The sequence below is a fragment of the Amblyraja radiata genome, chromosome 2, assembly GCF_010909765.2.
Source record: "Amblyraja radiata isolate CabotCenter1 chromosome 2, sAmbRad1.1.pri, whole genome shotgun sequence".
Taxonomy (NCBI): Eukaryota; Metazoa; Chordata; class Chondrichthyes; order Rajiformes; family Rajidae; genus Amblyraja; species Amblyraja radiata.
In genome coordinates, this window is record NC_045957.1 from 19,394,423 (window position 1) to 19,411,432 (window position 17,010).

The window sequence follows — 17,010 nt, forward strand, 5'->3', positions numbered from 1 at the left end:
GACGATGAAAAGAGTTTCCCATTCCTACATATCCAGAGGGCTTTAATCCATAGGTAATCCAATAGGTATGCCGGCCTTCCATATTTCATGCACTGCACTGCCATGAAGGCTGGATCATCAGGTCACTTTACATGCTTCTGACTCTCATTCAGGTTCTGCCACATTGAAAGCTATAAACACACTAGGAGCCTACTACTGAATGCGACTGCACAATATGCTGCAAGATTCGCCAATGTGGCATTCCCATAATTGGGAAATAATTAAAATGGAAAGTGAAATCATTCAATCCAAAACCAAGATTCTAAATTTAAGCAGAGGTAAGCAGTGAAGTGTGAGAAGTGAGTTGGCTCTAATTGATTGCGGAGCTTCCTTAAAAATCAGTGATGGTGGAAAGACAATGGCTAACATTTTACGAACATATGCAAGACCACTGGCTTGTGGCCTACAACATCTTGGAGCCTTGGTCTGTGGAGCTTCTGGCGGCAGGCGTGGAGTGGACCCTCCATCGTGGAGCGGGCGATCCGTTGCCGGAGAAGCACTCCAACCGCTGGCCTGTGGCCTACAACATCCTGTGGCCTCGGTCTGTGGAGCTTCTGGCGGCAGGCGTGGAGTGGACCCTCCATCATGGAATGGGCGATCCCTCGCCGGGGGTCGCCAGAGAAAAGCTCTGTCCACCGGCCAGTGGCCTACAACATCTGGAAGCCGCGGTCTCCAGTACGGAGGTCGCCGATTGGGAGCTCCGGGTGTGTTCGACCTGCCCAGATGTCGGCGTTCCCACCATCCCGACCAGAGGGCCGGAACATCGGGCCGTCCGTCATGGCGAGTACGGAGGGCCAAAGCCCCGACCACAGGTGAACAAGGAGGAGGAGGACTGTCTGAACTGTGTTGCCTCCCACCACAGTGAAGAATGCTGTGGTGGAGGTCAGTGTTAAATTATATTGTATATTATGTCCTTTTTTAATTGTAACGCTGCATGGTAAACTAATTTTACTGCATCTAATGGTGCATGTGGCAAATAAATTTGAACTTGAAGAACTGCAAGAACACTGCATTGCTACCTGCCATAAAATGGAAAAGAAACGGCAACGCAACCATGGAGAACAAAAGAGAAAAAGGACACAATGCCTCTACTTCCTTAGAAGACTTAGGAAATTCAGCATGTTCCAATCAACTCTCACCAACTTCTACAGATGCGGCGTAGAAAGCATTTAATCAGGATGCATCACAGCATGGTTTGGGAACATCCAAAAGTGTAAGAAACTGCCGAGAATTGTGGACGCAGCCCAGACAATTGCACAAACCAACCTGCCTTCCATTGATTCCATTTACACCTCACACTGCCTCGGCAAGGCCACCAGCATAATAAAGGACGAGCCTCACACTACCTCATCTCCCTGCTCCCATTGGGCAAAAAGTACAAAAGTGTGAGAACACAAACCTCCAGATTCAGGTTACTTCCCAGGCTATTATCGGGCAACTGAATCATCCTATTAACAACTGGAGAGAGGTCTTGAGCTACTATCGACCTCACTGGAGACCAGGCACGTGCCGTCAAGGTAGGCAAGGTAGGCAGTGCCTACCCTGACTAATATTATAAAAAGGTAATTATTAAACATAAATAGTAAAGATCATTTAGTAAATTCAGTATTTATTATTAAATGGTTATTATTCTAATAATCAATCTTAGGTAGGCATAATTCTCCCGTGCCTTTCATCCTCAGTATGCATAAAATGCGTAACTATGTTCAACTCACATGTCGTGGACCGTGCTTCAAGCCTTCTCTTACAACGGACATTAAAGGCAGCTGAAATTCTGCCTTTGCACCATGGACGCAAGGTGCTGCGCTTGCCCAGAGGAGAGGAGACCAATCTGCGCATGCACGTTTTTAAAGATTTTTAAAAGTCAACTGACTGGCTTCAAGACCGATTTGTGCATGCGCGGTTTTTACCATTTTCTGCGCATGCACGGTTTTACGCTTTTTCTGCGCATGTGCAGATTTTACGATTTTTAAAAGTCGACTGACTGCCTAGTGCCTACCCTGAGTAATTACTCATGGCACGTGCCTGCTGGAGACCCTCAGACTATCTTTGATCGGACTCTATTGGACTTTATCTTGCATTAAATTCTATTCCCTTGATCATACAGTATATCTGTAAACTGTGAGTGGCTTGATTGTAATCATGTATTGTCTTTCTGCTAGCTGATTAGTGTAAAGAGGAGTCATAAACACACTGTGTCTTTACTACTATTTATTGGTAATACACAAACGTTACTGCCCTAGCTGTACGTGGTCAGTCACGGGAACTAGAGAGGGATCAATGGGTGGGGAGGTTGCAATTATACTTCTGATATGGGGAGTGGTTAGTAGTGGTGAGGTCACTATATTAAAGGTACATGCACATGTCATCTACAATTAGCACGCAACAAAAGCTTTCCACTGTATCTCGGTACACATGACAATTAACTAAACTAAGAGGTTAAGTGTAGTGGTAGATCCAAAAAGAATCCATATAAGATTGCCAGAAAAAGTAACACATCAAAAAATTAGAAGCAGTTTAGACTTCACCAAAGAGGAACAAAGAAATGGATTAATTGAGCAAAGCCAGAGTGTGAGAGTAAATTTACAGTAGACATAAAAGTGGATGGTTTAAACTACAAATGCATAACAAGTAAATTAGAATTGAAATCAACTCTATGTCTCATAGTCAGAAATGGTGATATTCATAATATATTGTTGGGAAATGGCAGAACAATTACACAGATGGTTTAATTCTGTTTTCACAGAAGAGACTGCAAGTAACTTTCCAAAAACATTAGAGATTTGTCAATCTAATGTAAATTAGGAGCTAAAATAAATGGGGGGGGGGAGTGGGGCAGGGGAGTAGAGAAAATTGGAAGCAACAGAAAGCTTAACCCAACATCATTGGTCGGTAAAATGCTGGAGACTAACATTAGCAATGTTACAAAATTTTGAGATTTTAAAAATCAAGTCTGTAATTTATCCCATCAGAAAGCATAAAAAGAAGTTTAATTTGACACCTAATTCACTTTCATATCTTCAGTATTAAAAAAGTTATGGCCATTTTCATACTCGGAAATTAGCATCTTGTTCCCTATTGCTTTTCCATTGACTTAACACAAAAGCTGTGATCGAGGACAGTCAAAAGCCCATAACTTTCTTAAAAATTAAGAGAACTGAAAGAAATGTTCAGTTATTATAGATTGAAGCATTCTGAAACAAATATGAAACAATCTTACTTAGATGACTTGAAATTAAAGCATATAATTAGTTAGTTACCTAATTGTAGCTAATTACAAAATTCTAAACAAAATTCTAAACTAGATCTAAACATTTATCCATTTCTTAAGAATAGATAAACATTTTTAAATAGCCTAAGTGTCCAAATAACATTCACACAAGAATTCACAATATAACATAATTTTTAAATCTCATTGTCATGGGTTTATAGGCCAATTGGAAGGAATTTAATGTTTAATACCTGTAAATTAATGGCCATTTAAATCATCTTACGAGTGGGTTTTTCTTGAACGCGATCTGGAACTGGGGATTTTAGGACAAAAGGTCACATTTACAAGGTACGTTATGAGAATTTAAGGTCTGAAATGAGGAGGCATTTCATCACATTGAGGGACGTAAGTTTAGGGCTGGACAGTTCAAGTCACTGCTTACCTTTTGGAAAGAGATAGATTTGTTTAGTGTAGATACACAGTGTGGAAACAGGCCCTCGCCAACCAGCAATCCCCGCACGCTAACAGTATCCTACACATACAAGGAACAATTTACAATGATATTAAGCCAATTAACCTACACACCTGTAAGTCTGGAGTGTGGAAACCGGAGATCCCAGAAAAAAACCCAAGCAGGCCAAGGGGGAGAATGTACAAACTCTGTATAGACATCACTCATGGTAAGGATCAAACCTGGTCGCTGGCGCTGTGAGGCAGCAACTCTACCACTGCGTCACCGTGCCACCCAGATAGATGAATTTCTCAGAAGCAAAAGGCATCAGGTACTAAGGGGAGAGAAGGGGAATATGATGCTTTGATAGTTAATCGTATAGAATGAGGAAGAAGACTTAAAGGGCTGAATGGCCTTCTTATTCTCTGTGTTTCTGAGGAACTTGATGTCAAACCAAAAGTGGGATTTCATGTCAGTTCTCAAGTTAACCATCAGGTGGAGCACTATATTCAAAAGATAAGGACCAAGAAAGATCTGCAGATGTTCAGGGCCCTAGTGAGACCACACCTGGAGTATTGTGTGCAGTTTTGGTCTCCAAATTTGAGGAAGAACATTCTTGCTATTGAGGGAGTGCAGCGTAGATTCACAAGGTTAACTCCCGGGATTCTGGGACTGTCATATGTTGATAGAATGGAGTGGCTGGGCTTGTATACTCTGGAATTTAGAAGGATGAGATGGGATCTTATTGAAACATATAAGATTATTAATGGTTTGGACACACTATAGGCGGGAAACATGTTCCCAATGTTGGGGGAGTCCAGAACCATGGGCCACAATTTAAGAATAAGGGGTGAGCCATTTAGAACGGAAATGATGAAATACTTTTTCACACAGAGAGTTGTGAGTGTGGAATTCTTTGCCTCAGAGGGCAGTGGAGGCCAGTTCTCTGGATGCTTTCAAGAGAGAGTTAGATAGAACTCTTAAAGATAGCGGAGTCAAGGGTTATGGGGAGAAGGCAGGAACGGGGTACTGATTGTGGATGATCAGCCATGATCACCTTGAATGGTGGTGCTGGCTCGAAGCTCTATTGTCTATTGTCTATTAAAATACGATCAGCTGAATTATTGTAGAATATTGATGGAGCGCCTATGGCACTTCACAGGCGAGAAAATAAGTCCTAAACCTTAACCTAAGTCTTGAGGTTGATGTGGGTGGACACTGTCCACCTGTAAGTCTGGTGTGTGGAAACCGGAGGAGGAGCCATCTTGGGGAATGGCTGCTAACCAGCAGCCGTCCGTTTAATCCATTTTTTTCCCCAGTTTTTAGTAAGTCTTGTTTTTCGTTTGTAGGAGAAATGGACTTCTTAATGTGGGGGGAAGGAGGTAATCTTACTTCTAGGTCCCTACTTGGTCGGTGAGGCAGCTTTTTCTCCGGGCTGCCCGTCGACCCGTCCTCGTGGCCTACCAGCGGGCTTGGAGCACCGTTTCCTGGCGGGGACCATCCAGCACCTCGGCTTCGTTGGCGGCACAGCGCTGGAGCGCTATCGTGGTGCGGAGCGGGCGATGCCTTGCCTGGGTCGCCGCGCTGGATTGACGCGCTGGAGCTCCGGTGAGATGCGACCGCCGAGATCAACACCTCCGGGCTGCGGGTCTGCGGAGCGGAGCGGGCGGCGCCGTCTTTAACATCGGGAGCCTGGGAGCTCCAACCCGGTGCGTCCCTGTCGGCTTCAGAAGCCGACAATCCCCTGCTAGGAAGCGGCCGTTCCAGGTGGTCCAGCCACTGTGAGGACTCTCCCGACGCCGGGGCAACTCCACCCGGCCAGAACGGCCAGGAACATCGGGCCTCCGTAGAGGCAATAGCGGTGGCCTCAATAGGCCTGACCTGGGAGAACTGGGGTTGGGGACTGGACTTTGTGCCTTCCCCCACAGTGGTAACCATTGTGGGGGGATGATTTTTCTGTGTGTAGTTACTATGTCAGTCTGTGTCCAAGATGGCTGTCGGAAGAGAGAGAGGACGCTGGCGCGCTTTAGCTGCCGCTTCTCTCTTCACATTGTGAATTTTGATTTTTTTTTTTGATTTTGTGTCTTTGGAGCGATTTCTATCTTTAATTTGTATATTGATGATGTCCTTATTATTTATTTTTCTCCGACTATATGTTTTTTTCTCTTCTGTTAATCTTTGTAAGGTGTCCTTGAGATTTGAAAGGCGTCCGAAAATAAAATTTATTATTATTATTATTACTACTGTGTATGAAAAATAGAGTGAGCTTCTCGTGATAATTTGAGGATTAAAATGATGCATAAAGACACAAGGTTCTGGAGTAATTTAGCAGACCAGGCAGCATCTCTGGAGAACATGGATAGGTGTTGTTTCAGATAGGGACCCATCTTCAGACCCTGTATAACTGAAGTCACAGGAAAAACACTTTGTTGGAACCATTTCTATTCAAAGGAAGATGGTCATGGTTGGTGGAGGTGTATCATAGTAGAGCATCACTGCTGTTGGTCCTCAGAGCAGAGTTTTAAGTCAAACCAGCACTAGATGCTTTATTATTCCTGCATATGCTTGGAAGTGGGGATGTCACCTGAAGATTGCACACCATTCAATTTAATTTGCCATTAATCAGCAGAATTCAGGGATGATCTGATAATCAGCTCCAATTTGCACTTCTTCGGATGTGCCAGACTTTGACCATTTCCATAAGAGGGAAGTGAATGCACTTTTTTTTAACTTTCAATAGCTTTAACATTGTTGAGCTTCACCCTGTTGAGTTCCTGGCCACCGCAATCTAAGAATCAAGCTAAGTCAGAAGCTTTGCATCCCCTGGTGAGCAATACCCCAAAGTCTTCTCACATATAATAGACATAGAAACACTGATAGAATACTTTGCATTTTACTGAAAGGATGCAGCTTCATCAACACTCAGGAAGCTGAGCAAAGGGACTTGGTAGTGCTGGGCAAGAATATAAAATCAGGGATGTAATGCTGAGGCTTTATAAGCACTGGTCAGACCACATTTGGAGTACAATAAACCCTTGTTATAGCAGACTATAGGTGGGGGGGGGGGGGGGGAGGATTGTTGTCTGTCATTGCCAATTGTCCACTATAACCGAGTACGGTATTCTCATTGTATGTAGTGGAAACAAAGAACTGCAGATGATGGTTAATGCACTAAAGGACACAAAGTGCTTGAGTAACTCAGTGGGTCAGGCAGTATCGCTAGAGAACATGGATAGGTGATGTTGGGACCCATCTTCAGACTGATTCAGACTACTGAGTTACTCCAGCACTTTGTGCCATTTCATCTCAAAACTAGGCACTGATGCCGCTGGTCTGCACCAGTGAGCCCTTCTTCACCGGTTGGAGCGGCTTTTGTTACAGCTCACATTGTAGACTCCGACTGGGCGTACTTTCTTCAGGCTGCCACCACTGACAGGACACAGTCGGTCACCGTGGGGCTCCCTCCCCTCTCACCCATCGCTTTGACTGCTTCCCCGCCACATCCTCCTCCTTCTCCCACACAGTCACCAACATCTTCCAAGGTAGAGAATGTCAACAACTCTGGGGGACAAGGAGGCCTGGGGGAGAAGGAGGCCTTAGTGGCAACGGCCTGAAGAAAGCACTATCCTCAGGGGTTACAATGTGAGCCGCAACATCAGCTATGTCAATGGACCAGTGGGTACAGCTTCAGAATAAAAGGACATACCTTTAGAAAAGAGATAAGGGATTTATTTAGTTAGAGGGTGGTGCAATGTGGAATTCATTGTCACAGACGGTTGTGAAGGCCAAGTCTTTAGGTATTTTGAAAATGGAGATTGACAGTTTCTTGGTTAGTAATGGTGTTAAGGTTCATTTCACTTCGAACAGACAAAAACACAATAAAAATAGTAATCAAGTAGTAAAATCTTTGTTTCGCCAGGTAGTTGTGGCAGTAAACTCTTACAGTATGTAATATACATACTATAGGTTCACTCTATCCCCCCACACAGATGTAATGTTCAATCAGACATATTTATATCCCAATAATTAGCAAATCAGCAATACTTTATCTTACAGAGCATTGTACAACCTTTTGCCTGTTAAGATTGACAGGTTCTTCTGAGAGAGGAAAGGTTAGCCCATATATGGTTATGCTAACGAAGCTATTTTTTTGCAGATTCACGCACTCTTGTTTTTTGACCTTCTTGATCTATTGTTTGTACATTGCAATCAGTAGAGCAGAGGGAAAGAACCATTGTCTGAACATTCTTCTGATTGTTAATATCATAAAGGAAAACATTTATGTAGTTGTGCTGTATTCTCGCTAGTGTTATGGATGAATGGTGAAAGCATTTCTGTTAGCCTTGCCAGTGTAATTGGAGAAAGGTGAAAGCTTACATTTGTAACTTTTAAATCTTTAAACTTTCTCAAGGGTGTCAAAGGTTATGGCAAGAAGGCAGGAGAATGGGGTTGGGAGGGAAAGATAGACCATCCATGATTAAATGATGGAGCAGACTTGATGGGCCGAATGGCCTAATTCTGCAACTATGGCTTATGCACCTATGAACTGATCTGGCACAGAGCACTCCACTTGATTAGACCACATTCTTAAACATTCATTACCTTGCTCACTGGTACACAGTGGCTGCGGTGTCTACCTTTTACAATGGCACCGCACTTACTTAGCAAATCCGGCAGCATCTCCAAAATTCTCATCCTCCACCATGAAGGGCAGAGGGTATTTGAGAACACCACCAACTACAGGTTCTCTTCTAAGTTACACACTAACCCGTGTAATCTGGAAACACATCATTGTTTCTTCATTGTCACCTAATCTAATTCTTGAAACTATTTATCCAGCCATGTTATTGGGGTGCCTCCACCAGAAGGAGTGCAATGAATCAAGAAGGCGACTCACAAGCAACTGCAATAGAATTTAAAGATGAACAAGAAATGGTGGCAGACATTTCACCTTCCAAAAATGTTAATTGTTAATTGTTATAGTGAATATATAGTAAATATATACTGAATATATAGTGATAAAGTGAAAAAAATTGTATGTGTGCTGACCAGTCAAATCATATTATTTATTTTTTATTTTTTTTTTTTTGTTTTTTTTTTAATTTTATTTTTTATACCTTTAATAATCCTTTACAGGAAATTACAGTGCCACGACAGCTTCAAGACAAAAAACCACACATTTCCTCAAATGGCTTCCATACTTAACAAGTTAAAATACAAGTTAAAATACAATTAATTAAAAAAAAAAAAAAAAAAAAAAAAAAAGTGCAGTTATTTATGCGCATTATATAACCTTATAGCAGCTGGTAAACAGGACTTCCTATGTCTCTCAGTTTTGCACATTGGTGCAATCAGTCTCTGACTGAAGATGCTGCTCTTGATCACCTTCAGGGCATGGAGTGGGTGAGTGGGGTTGGTCATTATTGAACCCAGTTTCTTCAGAGTTCTGGCCTCTGCCACCTGCTGGACCGTTCGTTGCTCAGCCCCGACCACTGAGCCGGCCTTCCTGATCAGCTTGTCCAGTCTGTTTTTGTCCGCTATGCGGGCACCATCTCCCCAACAGGCCACAGCAAAAAACAGAGCACTGGCCACCACTGAATGGTAGACACTGCACAGTAGGGGTTGGCAGATGTTAAATGACCTCAGCCTCCTTAAAAAATACAGTCGGCTTTGTCCCTTCCTGTACACCGCCTCCATATGACACTTCCAGTCCAGCTCACTGTCAAGCTGCACCCCAAGGTACCTGTGGTTAGCGACCACCTCCACCTCAGTGCCCTTAATGGTGATTGGTGTTGCTTGAGTCCTCCTCCTCCCCCTCCTGAAGTCCACAACTATCTCCTTGGTTTTTTTGGTGTTAAGATGGAGGTTATTGTGTGCACTCCACTCCACAAAGTTACTTATTATGTCTCTATACTCCTCCTCATTGCCCCCTTTAATGAGGCCGACAACAGCTGTGTCATCCGAAAACTTCTGCAAAAAGCAGCTGTTGGTGTTATATTGGAGATCCGCTGTGTAGATGGTAAACAGGAACGGAGCCAGCACAGTTCCTTGTGGAGCCCCTGTGCTGCTCAAGATGGTGCCCGAGACACTGTTCTGTAGGCGCACGTACTGTGGTCTGAGGGAAAGGTAATCCAAACACCACAGTACCGGTGATGGATCCACTTTCATCTTCTCCATCTTCTCCCCTAGCAGTCGGGGCTGAATTGTGTTGAAGGCGCTTGAGAAGTCAAAAAATGTAATCCTTACAGATGCATCAGTAGTGTCCAAATGTGTGTACACCCTCTGCAGCATGTAAATGAGGGCATCATCGACACTGATGTTAGGCTGATATGCAAACTGTAAAGGATCCATTTGATTTGACACACTAGTCCTGATGTAGGAAAGGACAAGTCTCTCAAATGTCTTCATTATATGTGAAGTGAGCGCTACTGGTCTGTAGTCATTGTGGAGAGTGGGATGGGTCTTCTTTGGGACAGGTACCAGGCAAGATGTTTTCCACAGCCTTGGAACCTTCTGTAGACGCAAGCTCAGGTTGAACAGGTGTGTTAGAATACCACACAGCTCTGAAGAGCAAGTCTTCAGTAGCCTTGGGCTGGTGTCATCAGGCCCCACTGCTTTCCCTGGCTTCAGTCTGTCCAGCATCACCTTGACCTGAGCAGTATGAAGAGTCATGGGTGGGGCTGCCGGTGGAGTGGGAGGTGGAAAGAGGGGACTCCGTACAGGTGACATCTCAGGAGTGATGGAGATGATGGAGAGAGGGAGGGGAGGTGGAGAGGAAGCAGCAATGATCAGCAGACCAGGTGGGGGAGGCTGGGGTGGTGTGGTCAAATCTGTTGAAAAATCTGTTCAGATCATCAGCCAGACTCTGTTCACCATCAGGCAGTGTTCCACCTTTCTGCTTCATGCCCGTGATCTTTCGCATTCCAGCCCATACCTGCTTCACACCATCTTGCTGCAGCTGTCGTTCTAATTTGAACCTATAGGCTTCTTTCCCCTCCTTAATCCTCACCTTCAGTTCCTTTTGAAGTTCTTTGATTTTATTCCTGTCGCCCTCCCTGAAAGCCATTTTCTTCTCATTTAGTAAGGCCTTCAGGCTGCTGGTAATCCAAGGTTTGTTATTAGGGTAGCAACGAATTACCCTGGGTGGCATGATGTCATCATAACAGAAATTGATGTAATGGGTAATGCATTCTGTTAGTCCGTCAATGTCTTCCCCATACTCCTCACAGAACACATCCCAATCTGTTGTCTCAAAACAATACCTCAGGGCTTCATCTGCCTCAGGATACCAGTCTCTTGATGTTCTGGTGGTGACAGGCAGCCTCTTGGCAGCTGGGGTGTAGGAGGGAGAGAGATGTAGCATGTCGTGGTCTGATCGACCAAGAGGGGGCAGTGCAGTACATTTGTATGCATTTTTCACATTTGCATACAAGAGATCCAGCGTTTTATCACCTCTGGTTGTACAGTCAATAAACTGTTTAAAAGTGGGCAAAGTCTTAGAGAGACAGACATGGTTGTAATCTCCAGACACAACAATGAACGCCTCTGGGTACTTGGACTGGAGTCCCGCTATAGTGGTGTGCAGCACGTCACACGCGACTTCCGCCTTGGCAGGTGGAGGAATATAAACAACAATGGCTACCACCACAGTGAACTCCCTGGGTAGGTAATATGGTCTTAAACTAACCGCTAAAAGTTCAATGTCCTTGTTGCATATCCGTTCTTTGATAGTAGCGTGATTAGGGTTACACCACTTGTTGTTGACGAGCAGTAAAAGCCCCCCACCTTTCTGCTTACCGCTCGCTCCGGTGTCCCTGTCCGCTCGTATCGACCTGAAGCCGGTGAAACTGATCAAAGAATCGGGCGTGTGTTCCGTCAGCCACGTCTCTGTCAGGCTAACAATGCTGCTCTCCCGGTACACTTTCTGGTACCTGACCAGGGTTTCTAATTCGTCTAATTTGTTCGTTAGACAGCGAACATTTCCCATGGTGATAGATGGAAGGGCTGGTTTGAAAGTCTCTCTCCATGTTCTCGTCAACATCCTCTTGTTTCTCTTCACCCCTGCACGCGTTCCCCGATGTCTCCTCTGTAAGAGTTCCCTCGATATGTCATGTTGAATCCCGAATATTGAGCCATGTACCAGGCTTAGCAGTTCCTGACGGGTGTATACCACAGCAGTTTGCTCCGCCCGTCTGGCCGATATCAGGCACATATTTCCACTCCACTCCCGTTCCCCCAGATAGTATGGTTAAGTCTTGATTAAGAACTCAACAACACGCAATAGTTGTAGCTATAACACTTATATGTAGTCTACTAAAATACTAACTAAGCATACACACTAATAATCCTATATAATACTAAAATAAATATACACTACACACAGCTGCACGCGACAGGCTGCCGTCTCACCGGCGCCATTTTCCATGAGTACAATCAAATCATACACAAAGACAACAGGTAGTACAAAGAGAAATGCACCAGAGCCGAGAATATATTGTTGGAGTGTTGCATTGATACAGCTACAGAGAAAGTGCAGATAAAAAATAGTGCAAGGGGTAGGTGGGGAGATTGGGATTACACCCATAGTTTATAAGAGGATGATTCAGTAGAAATATAATAGTGGCATGAAACAGTTCTGAATCTGGTGTTACATGTTTTCAAGCTTTTGTATCTTCTGCCTGATGGCTGATGAGAAAAGAGGGAATGTCTGGGGTGCGAGTGGTTGTTGATTATGTTGGTTACATTCCAAGGGTGGTGTAAAGTGTAGGTGAAGTTGATGGTAATGTGGGGAGTCTGTTTTGTGTGATAGACTGGGTTACATCCACAACTCTGCAATCCTATGCTGTCTTGGGCAGATTTGTTATTAAGCCAAGTTATGTTGCATCCCAATTGGATACTTTCTTCGGTGTATCTATAGAAGTTGCTAAAGCCCCTGTCCCACTGTACGAGGTAATTCACGAGTTCTCCCGAGTTTTCCCCTGATTCAAACTCGTAGATTGTCCGCAGCGGGTCCGGTGGAGTTCGTGGATGTCTCGTAGTGGCTCGTAATGCTAACGGCAGGTACTTGGGAAACCTGGTAACTCGTGAAGTTTTTCAACGCTGAAAAATGTCCACGAGTAAAAAAATACTCGTGATGAAAAAAATAGTTACTTTTTACGCTGAGTTACTTCGTGAGGAGACCATAGTAGACTCGTAGATAATTCGCCGTCAACAAAGGACAAAACGTAAGAATTCCGCCCGATGCGCTTTTAAAATTAGATGAAAATTGACACTGTTCACTCATTTAAAAATCACTTGCCTTTAGTCTTTCAGACCTACAGATACTGAGGAGAAAGGGTTGTTTTCTGTCCAGTTGCCATGAGTACAACGGAACAGATGCCTTAATCAGCTAATGACAGCTCCGATAAAAACTAGTCACCTGGGAGTCATGATTTGTATATATAGTATGTGTGTGAGTATATATATGAGTGTGTGAGTATATATATATATATATATGAGTGTGTGCCCATGAGTGTGTGTCTGTATATATGTGTATTGTTGTGTATAATGTGTGTATATATGTGAATTTGTGTATGAGTCTGTATGTGTACGAGTATGTATGTATAATGTGTGTGTATATATATGTGTATTATGTGTGTGTGTGTAGTAAAGTGACGGGGGGGTGGGATTGAAGCTGTGGTGGAAGGGTTCGTTAGGAGAGAAGAAAAGCAAAGACCTCAGATTGAAACGTTTCCAGAAAAAATACACCGTGGTGTGCGGACTTCCTGTTTGTCTACTTGGATGACATCCTCGTGGCAAGTCGCTCACGTGAGGAACACTGCGCCCACCTGCGTCTACTCTTCCAGCGCCTCAGTGACCATAGTCTCGTAATTAACCCTGGCAAGTGCCAATTCGGCCTTCGGCCATCAACTTCCTTGGGCATCGGGTGACACGGCATGGAGCAGTGCCTCTGCCGGAGAGGGTTGAGGCAATCCGCCAGTTCCCGCGGCCTGCTACTGTACGTGGCCTCTGGGAGTTCGTAGGGATGGTCACATTTTACCACCGGTTTGTTCCGGCGGCTGCCGAACTTTTGCGGATGCTTTTTCAGTTGCTGACGGGCAGGCAACGGGAAATACAGTGGGACGCTGTTGCCACGGTGGCGTTTGAAGGGGCGAAAAAGGCCTTGGCTCGGGCAACCATGCTCGTGCATCCGTCGGCCGATGCCCCCACAGCCCTTACCGTGGATGCCTCGGACTCTGCGGTCAGCAGCGTTTTGGAACAGTCCGTTATCAGCTGTTGGCGGCCTCTCGCCTTCTTTAGCCGGCACCTGAGGGTTGCGGAGCAGCGCTACAGCGCTTTTGACCGAGAGTTGCTCGCCTTACACCTCGCAGTGCGGCACTTCCAATACTTCCTCGAGGGCCGTTCCTTCGTAGACTTCACGGACCACAAGCCCCTGACGTTTGCTTTTGCGAAGGTTTCGGATCCTTGGTCTGCCCGTCAGCAGCGCCAGCTGGCGGCTATTTTGGAGTATACAACGGACGTCTGACACATCGCCGGGAAATGCAACCTCGTGGCGGATACTTTGTCCAGCAATTGCAGCCGTGCTTAACCCGGCCTCGGGAATAGATTACTCCGCCTTGGCGGCGGCCCAGCTGGCAGACGATGAGGTGCCGGTGTACCACACTGCGATCTCTGGCTTGGTGCTTGAGGACGTGCCGTTGGGTCCCTCGGGTTCCATCCTCTGTGACGTATCCACGGGTCAGCCGAGGCCTATCGTTCCGGTGGCCTGGTGCAGTCGCGTGTTTGAGTTGAACCATGGGCTGGCCCACCAATCCATCCGGGCCACGGTCGCTATGGTGGCCGCAAGGTTTATCTGGCACTGACTTCGGAAGCAGGTCGCTCGCTGGGCCCGGACGTGCATCCCGTGCGAGACATCAAAGGTGCATAGACACGTCTGGGCGCCCATTCAAGACTTCGCAGTGCCACGCCGGCGGTTCGATCACATACACATAGACATCGTGGGGCCGCTGCCTCTGTGCCAAGAGGTTTCACACCAGTTTGCGGTGGTTGACCATTTTACGCGGTGGCCGGAGGCCATCCCGCTCACGGACACTTCAACGCAGTCGTGTGCTCGTGCCCTTGTAGCAGCCTGGATTGCCCGCTTTGGGGTTCCACTGCACATTATATCCGACCGGGGCGCCCAGTTTATATCTGAACTGTGGTCAGCCATGGTCCGCCTATTGGGGATGCAGCTCCACCACACGACAGCGTACCATCCCCTGTCAAATGGGTTGATAGAACAGTTCCACCGCTGTCTGAAGGTCACCTTGAAGGCTCGTCTCAAAGGCCCTGGGTGGATGGACGAGTTGCCATGTTGTCCTGTTGGGGATTCGGACGGCCCCCAAGGAGGATCTGTCATCGTGCTCCGCGGAGTTGGTGTATGGTGCTCCACTCACCATCCCCGGAGTTTGTCCCTGCTGCTGATGTGTCCCAGGAACCCCCGTCATCGGTGCTGATCCGCTTGCGGGAGAGGGTCGGCGCCCTATCTCCCATCCCAAAGTCGCGACATGGAGTGGCCCCTTCCCATGTGCCACTGCCACTGATGAGCTGCCCGTACGTTTTTCTTCGCCGTGACTCCCACAGGTCGCCCATGCAGCGCCCGTATGAAGGTCCCTTTCATGTGCTGTGGCACGGGCCTACTACATTCGATTTGGACATGGGAGGTCGGCGTGAAACTGTCTGTGGCTCGTTTGAAACCGGCCCACTTGGACCTGAGCGAGCCAATCCATGTGGCAACCTCCCCGTCGCGGGCGTCCGCCGTCCCGGGCTCCCGGAGATTCTCCTGAACTGAGCAAGTCCAAGGGGCGCGGGATTGTATCTACGCGTTCGGACCGCCTCGTGCAATGTCCAGTGTGGTTCGGTGCCTCAGGTTCTGGGGGGTCAAGTGGCGGCAACTGATAGCAACCCAAGGTGACGACGAACCATTGGCTCTAGAGGGCGGCGTCTAGTCACGGGGTCGTTATCTGAGTTGTTATTTAAGGCCGGGCAACGCCCGTGTCAGCTGAGGAATAGAGAGCTGTATGCAGAAGAATACACACGTCTAGAGCACACACTTGTGTCTGACTGGTTTTTGGCTGGACTCCTGCCAGTCCCTGCCACAGGTGAATAATTATATGTAGGGAGTGGATGAAAAAGTGGAATAATATAAAACTAGTGTGAACAGGTGATCGACAGTCAGTGTGGAGTTGATGGGCCAAAGAACATGTTTCTATGTTGTGTCTCTCTCTAAAACTGGGAATGTACCCTTGCAGACACTGGTGTTGAGAATAATCGTGGAGGATATTTTGTAGCCTATCCTCACTGATTGTGGCCTCTGGGTCAAGAAATTGAGGATCGAGTGACAGAGGGGAATGCTGACTTTCAGGTTCAGGTGTTTGGAAATAGGTTTGTTTGGGGTTATGGGGTTGAATAATGACTTTGGTTCTGTCTTCACTAAGGAAGACATAAATATTCTGCTGGAAATAGCAGGGGACCGGGGGTCAAATGAGATGGAGGAGCTGAGTGAAATCCACGTTAGCCGGTGCTCATTACAATATTCAACCTCTCCCTGGAAAGGTCCGTGGTCCCTGCCTGCTTCAAAAAATCCATCATTGTACCAGTACCAAAAAATGCCTCCCCAGCCTGTCTGAATGACGACCGTCCGGTGGCCCTTACCTCAGTAGTCATGTAATGCTTTGAGAGGCTGGTGAAGAAACACATCTGCGCCTTCCTCCCTCGCAACATGGACCTGTTGCAGTTCGCATACCGTCCGAACAGATCCACAGACGATGCGGTCTCTCAGGTTTTGCACACCGCTCTCTCTCATCTTCGAAGGGGGGCTACGTGAGGATGCTGTTCACAAACTTCAGTTCAGCCTTCAACACGATAGTCCCCACCAGACTGGCCGGGAAGCTACTAGAATTGGGGCTCAACACCTCCTTGTGTGCCTGGGTCCTGGACTTTCTCACCACCAGGTCCCAGGTAGTCAAGATGGGAGGGAATACATCGAAGTCCCTCACCCTGAGCACAGGATCACCCCAGGGTTGCGTCCTCAGCCCCCTATTGTACTCCCTGTACACACATGACTGTGTGGCTAGGTTCAGCTCCAACTCAATAATTAAGTTTTCTGATGACACTGTGGTGGTGGGCCTGATCTCAGACAACGATGAGAAGGCCTACCGGGAGGAGGTGGCTGATCTAGCACTCTGGTGCCAGGATAACAACCTCCTCTTGAACATCAAAAAAACGAAGGAGCTGATCATGGACTTTAGGAGGGCACATCATCCGAGGA